We start from the raw sequence: 9,064 nt of genomic DNA, 5'->3' as shown, positions 1-9,064 counted from the left end.
GGACTGCTGAACAGTGGTTCCAACAGTAAAATATGGTTGTGATGAGTGGGTGAATAGCCGTGGCAACAGCTCAGGGAGCTCTGCCGTCTTGAATGCCTGGTTCCAACAGTAAAAGGTTTTGGTGGTTCCATAATGTGTGATGTGATTTCCTGATCTGGCCTGGTTCTATTCATTCTATTTGAAGGGAGGGTTGATTCAGCATGTTAAGTTGTTATCCTGAGCGATCATCTGCATTCCATGATGCAGCATTTTTGTTTTTTGCCCTGCTGGGTGGGGTGCCTTTCAGACAACAGTGCTCCAGTCCACAGAGCCCATGTTACCATTGGTTTGAGGAGCACAAGGACAATGGCCCTCCAACGATCTTCAATGGCCCTCCAAATTGCCAGATCTCAATCCCAGAGCATTTGTGGGACTGTCTGTACAGAGGCACCTAAAACCCTGACTTCCAGCGACGTAAATTGGAGGACTTCCTTCTGGAAGAATGATGTCACGTTTGTGCGGAACCATTCCAGACATTTAATGGCATCGCACTTCTTATCCATGCCACCATTGATGCATATGGTGGCCCAACACTGCAGGATGTTTCAAAAAAAGTGGATTATTTGTTTTATTATAGAATAATTACGAAAGGGAGCAAGTTCAGTCATACATTGATGGAAAATAGACACCATGCCATTTTCAAATCACTCATTATACAGCTTGTAGTTGACATTTTCAATGTGGGCTCTGCCTCTGTTCAAGCAGGCTTTGATCCTGACTGAAATGCTCAACAACTAATTTGCAAGTGGTTGCCAACAGTAGTACACCTCCTGTTTTCAGGACATTTGTTGGCATAAACTTGACCTTTGGCAGCACCCCAAAAGAAAAAAAATAAATGGATTCAAATGCGACTGTGTGGTACCCACTCGTGCACCGTTTCCAGGCTCGTGCATATGATTGCCAAACAGCTGGTGGAGCAAGTTTATGGTTTCACCTGCAGTCTGTGGTGGGGCACTGTCCTGCATGAACCATGCAAGTCTGAGTTGGTTTGGAGACGGTAGTTGAGCGAGATCGGCATCAAATTGGCGAAAGACCTCGTGGTACCACTTGCTGTTGATTCTCACCATCTCCCATTGGCATCCTCAAACCAGTACGGTCCCAGCATATTCCATCTGTCAAGCGATGCACAGAAGCGAGTGGTCTTGGGGCCCTTGAGAGCCATCTCAGACACCTCCTCAGAAGGCTCAACACCCCAGAAGATGTTATTTTCATTGTTGATAGCCCCTTTCAAATGGAAGTTTGCTTCATCGCTGAACCACAAGGAGTTTATCTAATTTGGGGACCTTTACATTTGGTCACTGAACCAATCACGCATTGTTATACGGCTTGCCATGCCATGCCATTCAGTTTGTTTATGCCGTACAGATATGATGCAGGGGTCGAGCTTGAGTTCAAAGTGAGAAAGCACCACAGGTGAGGCCGATATCACCAGTTCTCAAGAATGCCGACGGTGTGATTTCTTCAAACTTTGGATGGCAGAATCACTCACAAGATCAATGTTCCCTGGTAACACTTAGTGCAGTGGTTCTTAAACTTTTTCTACGTGCTCGTACGCATTGAGCTTTCATAATATTTCCCCGTACCCCCTGTCTGAAATGACTTACGGAAATAAATGAAATTATAATAATTGATATGAAATACAATGTAATGAATATAATTATTTGTACAATGCGTTGAATACATACAAATATACTGAATACAAAAGTAGCCTTTCAAGTACAACCGTACTTACACAGTACACCGACAATCAGACATATTACTAATGGCTCTTTTGTGGTTGTTTTTCATCAATGATCATGCTGAAACGAGGTTCTCTTTTTGAGATAGCCACACGCATGTCATCACTTGCCTCCAAACGATTCCTGAGCTTGGTTTTGATGTGTACAACAGTTGAAAAACCAGTTTCACATAAGTAGGTAGTCGCAAATGGCACAAGGACCTCCAAGGCTCTCGCTGCTAACTGGGGGAATGTGTTGAGTTGTGCACACCAGAAGGTATCTAACTGCATTGAATCAAACTCCATTTTGATTTTATTACTGGCTTTCATCTCAACTAGATCTTCTTTCATTTCATCATTATCATCCATGGAATCTAGGTTGAAAACAAATGGGTCCTGCATCCATCCCTGTGAAACAGAAACCTCTCCATGCTGAAAGTATCCCTGGAAGGACTGACTCGGCACCTGCAAATGTTCTTTCATTTCAGTCACAATGAGTAATAAATTTTCTGCATTAGAAACTTCATCAAGCTTTGGAAAATTTGTATAGTTTTCAGACCCAATGCGATTTATCCACAATGGAAGTTTATTAGTGAAGGCAGACATCTTTTCCCTGGCTGTGATCATGTTCATCCCTGTACCCTGGATGGAGGTGTTCAACTCGTTGAGGTGGCTGAATTTATCTGCCAAGTGTGCCAGGGACAACATGAACTTCTCATTTTCAAAGTGCTCTGCTATGCCACTGCCTCGCTGTCTAAGAAACTGCTGGATTTCTTTGTGCAGTTCGAAAACACGACTAAGCACTCGGCCACGGGATAGCCACCTCACCTCTGTGTGATAAAGAAGAACATTGTGTTCAGCTCCAAATTCGTCACAAAAAACTTTGAAGAGACGGTGATTCAAGGCTTGTCCTCTGATAAAGTTTACTGCACTCATAATTGACAACACATTTTTCAGTTGTTCTGTAATGTGTTAGCTGCAAGGGCATGGCGATGCAGCACACGGTGGGTGAGTGTGACGTGAGGCACCTCCTTTTTCACACGGGCAGCAAAAGCCTGATTTGTTTCCAAGCATGGCAGGAGCTCCATCGGTGCAAAGTGAACCACACATGTCGAGTCATCCCGTGCTTCAAGAAGAAATCCTTGACGATATTGAACACATCAATTGCTTTTGTGGTTGTTGTCAATGGTTCACAAAACAAGAATTCTTCCACCTCTTCTTTCTCCTTCACATAAATCTTAATCATGTGGTTTTTAGCGGATTATCCCATCCCTCCCATCCCACTTACTGACTAACAAATCCGTAGTAAAATTGACAACGTATGAAGCACGTTAAGTCTCAAACCGTAAGGATAAGCCAAGTAACACTGTCTTATACAAATATAATTACATCATAGATTTGAGTTAAAAACGGAAAAGAATTAAAATTAAATGCTACCTCAAAAATATAAAATATATAACATTTGATTATAATATTTTAAAATTATTCATGAATTGAAACATTTCTTATTAGTTATTTATTATTATTATTATTATTATTATTGTTATTGGAATTTAAGTACTATACAGTATTGAATTTGACACCATATATCGAACCCCCTGTTTGATGCTTCATACCCCCAGGGGGTACACATACCCCCGGTTAAGAACCACTGGCCTAATGGTTAATCCAGCACTGCTCCCACCCCATCCCTTCCTCTCCCTCGGGACTCGCACCCCCTTCCCCTATCTCCTTCCAGACTCCCATGCTTTCCTCGCCCTCCTCCCATCCCTCCTCCTACCCACACCCTTCCACGTGACAGTTGGTGGCTCGTATTTTTATGGCATGAATTGTGAGAGAATGTCTGTAAAACTCTGAGTCAGGTGTATTGTGGTAAAAAAAAAAGGTGATCCCATAAAGTTTTGTTACGATTAACTTTGGGAGCTCAGAGGAATAGGCAGCCATTGCTAAGTGGCTTCACACTCATGCAAGCATTCCAACAAAACAGACAGACAAGCCGGTAGGCGACATGGGTGGGCGCGAGACTAAGGCAAATTTGAAATATGTAGATAAGAGAACACATCAGATGGCATTTTTGCCGTTCATTGTTCCATATAGGAACATGACGAGCAACTGTCCATTTATCATTTGTGTTCGATTCCCTAACCCTACGTTAGGGAATCCCAACACGAACGTTGGGGTGAAAGCATATAGTAATATAACTGCAAACTAGTCATACCGTTTTTGACGGATCGGGCTGAAAATTTTTCACAAAGAGGGTGATTATAGTGTGCATAAAAGCGCTGAAGCCGATTTTAGATTTTCGAAAAAAAAAATTCGGATTTTTCGAAAAATTCCAAAGTCCCGTTGCTAGGCAACGGTGGTGTCCATAGCAACGGTTCTCATTTGCACACAACCAGGTCATGGTATGAACCTACCAACCAAGTTTCATCGAATCATCGCAAGTTTCAACCAAGCCATTGTATTAACGGAGCACTGGACTGAACAGACAGACAGACAAGCCGGTAGGCGACGAGGGATCCGCTCGGATCGAAGCGCCGGATACGATGCTTTTCATTCTGATCGATCCACCGACGAAGATTCATTGCCAAGACGTATTGGTTCACATACAATTGTTCCTCTGCCTGGCAATATTTTTCCTACTGAGTATTTTGCCAACTGGCACTCCTCATAAAAAATGACAGTAAATAGACATCCTATTTTTGAAGGACCACCATTTGAAAAATAAAACCTGAATCAAAAATCGGCTCGAGTAAATTAGGGACGAATTAAGTAAAAAATAAAATGTGTCATTATTTTTGTTGACATTACCTCAGATGACAGCAAACGGAGTGGACGTCAGAAGAACACGAAACAAAACATAACAGAGAGAGAGATAGAGATAGAGATAGAGATAGAGAGAAATAGAGAGAGAGAGAAATAGAGATAGAGATAGAGAGACCATAAACAGAACAACAGATGTTCAGGGAAATACGAACCAGACCGTGGGTAGCGCGAGAAGACTTCCTGGTCGGTTGTTTTTGATGAACCTGGTGGTGTAGCGGACGATAACATAACGAGGGGTGTAGAAATTTTTTTTAAAAGATGTTTTTCAAATTCCACATAACTTGATTTATACCATATTATTAGAAATCCACAAAGACAGAAATGCCGGTGATTCCATTTATTTTGGATCCTTTTCACTTTGGTCAATAACGTTTGGATCGAGGAGAGATCGAAAGTGGAACGACGGTGTAGTTCCTTACAAAAACTGTATACACACATTAAATGACGGTAAATAGACACCCGATTTTTGAAGGACTACCATTAGAAAAATAAAATCTAAATCAAAAATCGGCTCGAGTAAAATTTTCTAAATATCTCGACGTGTTTAATTCCGAAGTCTCGTTTCTCCACATTCAGAACTGTAGGACAAGTATTGAAAATAGTGAACGTGCGGTTTTTTGGCCACTGCATAGCAACGGGTGGTTGCTTAGCAACGAAACTCAAATGCGCACATTCCCAGCTCATATGGCACCTGCTCGCCAAGTTTCATCGAAATCGGTTTGCTGGTTTGTGCTGTGGAGCCTCGCGTTGCAGACACACACACACACACACACACACACACACACACACACACACACACACACACACACACACACACACACACACGGAAAACCCGACAATAAGGGAAATCTAGCGAATCCAACAGACAAACATATCGACGGAAATACTGATAATAAGGGTAGATCAAAAAAAAAATTTTTTTTTAGACTCGATCGACTACCCAACATATCGACGGAAATACTGATAATAAGGGTAGACTAGAATGACTACCAACAAGCCGGTAGGCGGACATGGGTAGTCGATCAAGTCAAATTTAGTTGTTTTTCAGCCGTTACTAGCCAACAAAAGCGTCCATAGCAACGGTTCTTTCTCACACATAACTAGGACATACCATGAACCGACCATACCAGTTTCATGTATATCAATCTGACTCATAGTCTCTGAGATATAACGAACTTCATTTTTTATTGTTTTCGACCAGGGTTCATTCAAAGTCTATCTTCTCTGACAGTTTTCATAGGATCTGGCTGGAAATTTTTGACAATATGGCTGAATGTACTGCCCACAGTCGCTCGTGGCCCGATTTTTGATTTTCGAAAAAATTAATTTTTGAGATTTTTTTTTAAAATTTCAAAGGTCCGTTGCGAGGCACGGATGGGTCCATAGCAATGGTTCTCATTTGCACACAACTAGGTCATGGTATGAACCTACCAACCAAGTTTCATCGAAATCGCCATTGTATTAACGGAGCACTGGACCGAACAGACATACGTACAGACAGACAGACAGACAGACAAGCCGTTAGGCGGACATGGGTAGTCGGCCGTTGCTAGGCAACGAAGGGGTCCATAGCAACGGTTCTTTCTCACACATAACTCGGACATACCATGAACCTACCATACCAGTTTCATGTTTATCTGACTCAGTCTCTGAGATATAACGAACTTCGTTTTTTTATTGTTTTCGACCAGGGTTCATTCAGTCTATCTTCTCCCACAGTTTTCATAGGATTCAGCTGGAAATTTTTGACAATATGGCTGAATGTACTGCCCACAGTCGCTTGTGGCCTGATTTTTGATTTTGGAAAAAATAATTTTTTAATGATTTTTCTAAAATTTCAAAGTCCTGACTTGAACCCAATTGAACATTTCTGGCGAGACTCGAAGATTGCAGTTCATCGACGATCCCCATGAAACTTGGCAGAACTAGAGAAATTTTCACATGAAAAATGGACAAAGATTTCACCATCTCACTGTGTAAAGCTGGTGGAGAGTGACCCAAAAATACTCATTGCAGTCATTGCTGCAATAGGTGCTTCCACCAAGAACTGACATAAGGGGAAGAATACTTTTACAATCAGTGAATTTTGATTTGTGCATGTTTTTTGCAGATATTCCTGACATGTAAGCTCCTTCAACTATAAACGTGTTTAGTTTGATCTCTTCAGTTATGAATAACAAAGGTCAATGTAAAATAGTTTCTACATAATTCATCTCTAAATGTAGCATTATTGAAATGGTGCGATTACTTTTGCAGGCCACTGTATGTTTCCTTCACCGATTGTTTGGTCCCTTGCTTGTGTCCCCCAATTGTCGCACTGTCAGTGGGTTGGCTTTTTAGCCTCTATCCTCTCGCTCATCAATGAGCCTCGATTTTGGTCGACAAAATTTAAAAGATAGTATATTAATATTCATATTTGTATTCTGATGTTCTGCCCGAAGGCAGATTCAGTACAACCAAAGCAGTTTCTTGGCGAGGCATACACTGGGTGGTTTTCCGTTGCCTTCCCAGAAGTTTGGGCAGGAATTTGGAATTAGTTCATGGTACCGGTGATAGCTCGCCGACTCTTCGTTAATTACACCGTGGGATTTTTAACGTCCACCAACTAACAGCATCATACGGGATGCCCAGTTTAATGTCCATCTGAGAGATGGCACACAAATTCCACGCCGAGAGAGCACCAACCACTCGCTCAGGGTGAAGGAGAACAAACCACTCTCTCAGGGTGACGGAAAGCCAACCACTCTCTCAGGGTGACGGAAAACCAACCACTCGCTCAGGGTGACGAAGAAGTAACCACTCGCTCAGGGTGACGGAAAACCAACCACTCTCTCAGGGTGACGGAAAACCAACCACTCGCTCAGGGTGACATCACCCTAACTGCTAAAAGCAGCCACTTGCGGTTACTAACCAAGCTGTTAGTTAGGATACCGCTCAGGGTACGGATACCGTTTGTCATTCATGTGACCAATGATACTTTAACCTTATATACATACATATATTTATATATATATAAATACAAAGTAAGCGCTGGGATGGTAAACCTGCGAAACCGATGACCTCTAACCAATGATGAGCACAGTATATATATATATATATATACAAACAAAGTAAGCGCTGGGATGGTAAACAGCAGGTTGAAACCGAAGACCTCTAACCAATGATGAGCACAGTATATATACACATATATATATATATATATATATATATATATATATATATATATATATATATATATATATATATATACAAACAAACTAAGCGCTGGGATGGTAAACAGCAGGTTGAAACCGAAGACCTCTCACCAATGATGAGCACAGTGTATATATAAATATTTATATATATATACAAATTAAACTTCATGAGAAAAACAAACTAATTTACAAAAAAATAGAAAACTGGATATTTGCATGAAAATCTAAGTGTAACTCGATGGTTCCCAACAACCAGACACGAAATGTGGACCCACGGAAATGTAATGTTGGCAACCCAACTCAGGTCACAAACACTGCCACCCAAAACAATGAAGTGTTTGTCACGTCACAATGATGACGTTCTCGATAATATTGGCATTTCTCGTGCAGTTTTGGAGACAATCCGTCCAAAGAAGATAACAACGGAGAGGGTATTCAAAAAGTGGCGGAGGGGGGGATGAGGAGGGACTCTCAACACGAACAGTGTGAGGTTCGGAAATAAAATAATTCCCCAGCTGTGCGCTGGTTGCTTCGCTCGCTGGGTTATTTGGCTGGTTGGCTGTAAAAGCTTGAAGGCTCCTTCACCTTTGATCTAATCGACGACACCGACACAAACAGATCAATCACCAACCTGTAACTCGTCGGTCGCACGATCAGTCCGTGCTTCCTGACGTCATGACGAACAGGAACACCACCCGCTATTGGCTGGTAGAAATCTGAAAGCACCAATGACCGACGAGGTTGGAGGTGGCCGAGTTGGACTGTACCATCCAGACCCCAATAGTTGTTTTTTTTTTTTTTTTAAAGGTAATTAATTATAAATAGATTTTCTCACACTTCGCGCTTCCTTGAAATAAAGTAGAATGTGTTTATTTTGTTTCGTGTAAAATATATTGTACATTGAGTCGGTAATTTTTTTCTCTTCGCGGATGTTTTTTTAATTTATTTTATTTTTTAAACACAGTGGTTCAGTCTTGTATAAATGCGCCACCAGGAGGAGACGATCAGCTTTTTTTTCTGCAACGCTGTGGTGAGTTTGTTTTCTGCAGATCGAGGATTTAGTTATTAGTTTGGTTATTCACCACAGCTATAAACCGGTATTTTTAATTATTACTATTTGTTAATATAAAATCGGTAGGTAATGAAGATTCAGCTGCGAGGGACGTTCATGCGAAGGTAGAAAAATGTCGCTTTCTTGTCGCGGACACACCACGTGCGTTTCTCTGGGGATGCAAGGCCCAGTCAGAAATTTCATTGTTTTGTCTTTTCAAACACGATTTTGATGCTT

At 41.5% G+C, this 9,064-nt stretch overlaps 1 protein-coding gene across 1 annotated transcript in view; it reads right to left on the bottom strand.

Moving 5' to 3' along the window:
- The window catches only part of LOC147034512 (E3 ubiquitin-protein ligase TRAF7-like), a 140,703-nt gene extending 132,157 nt beyond the window's left edge, over positions 1-8,546 (bottom strand). Inside the window, exon 1 of the mRNA XM_085884590.1 lies at positions 8,408-8,546. The gene's annotated coding sequence lies outside the window, so the exon portion shown is untranslated. The remainder of the gene's footprint in view (positions 1-8,407) is intronic.
- Positions 8,547-9,064: the final 518 nt, after the last annotated feature.

This window comes from Eptatretus burgeri, chromosome 1 (assembly GCF_056783735.1).
Source record: "Eptatretus burgeri isolate ZD-2024b chromosome 1, Ebu_testis_v1, whole genome shotgun sequence".
Taxonomy (NCBI): domain Eukaryota; kingdom Metazoa; phylum Chordata; class Myxini; order Myxiniformes; family Myxinidae; genus Eptatretus; species Eptatretus burgeri.
Note: the sequence above shows the minus strand (reverse complement) of the source record. Positions and strands in the feature narration are given on the sequence as shown.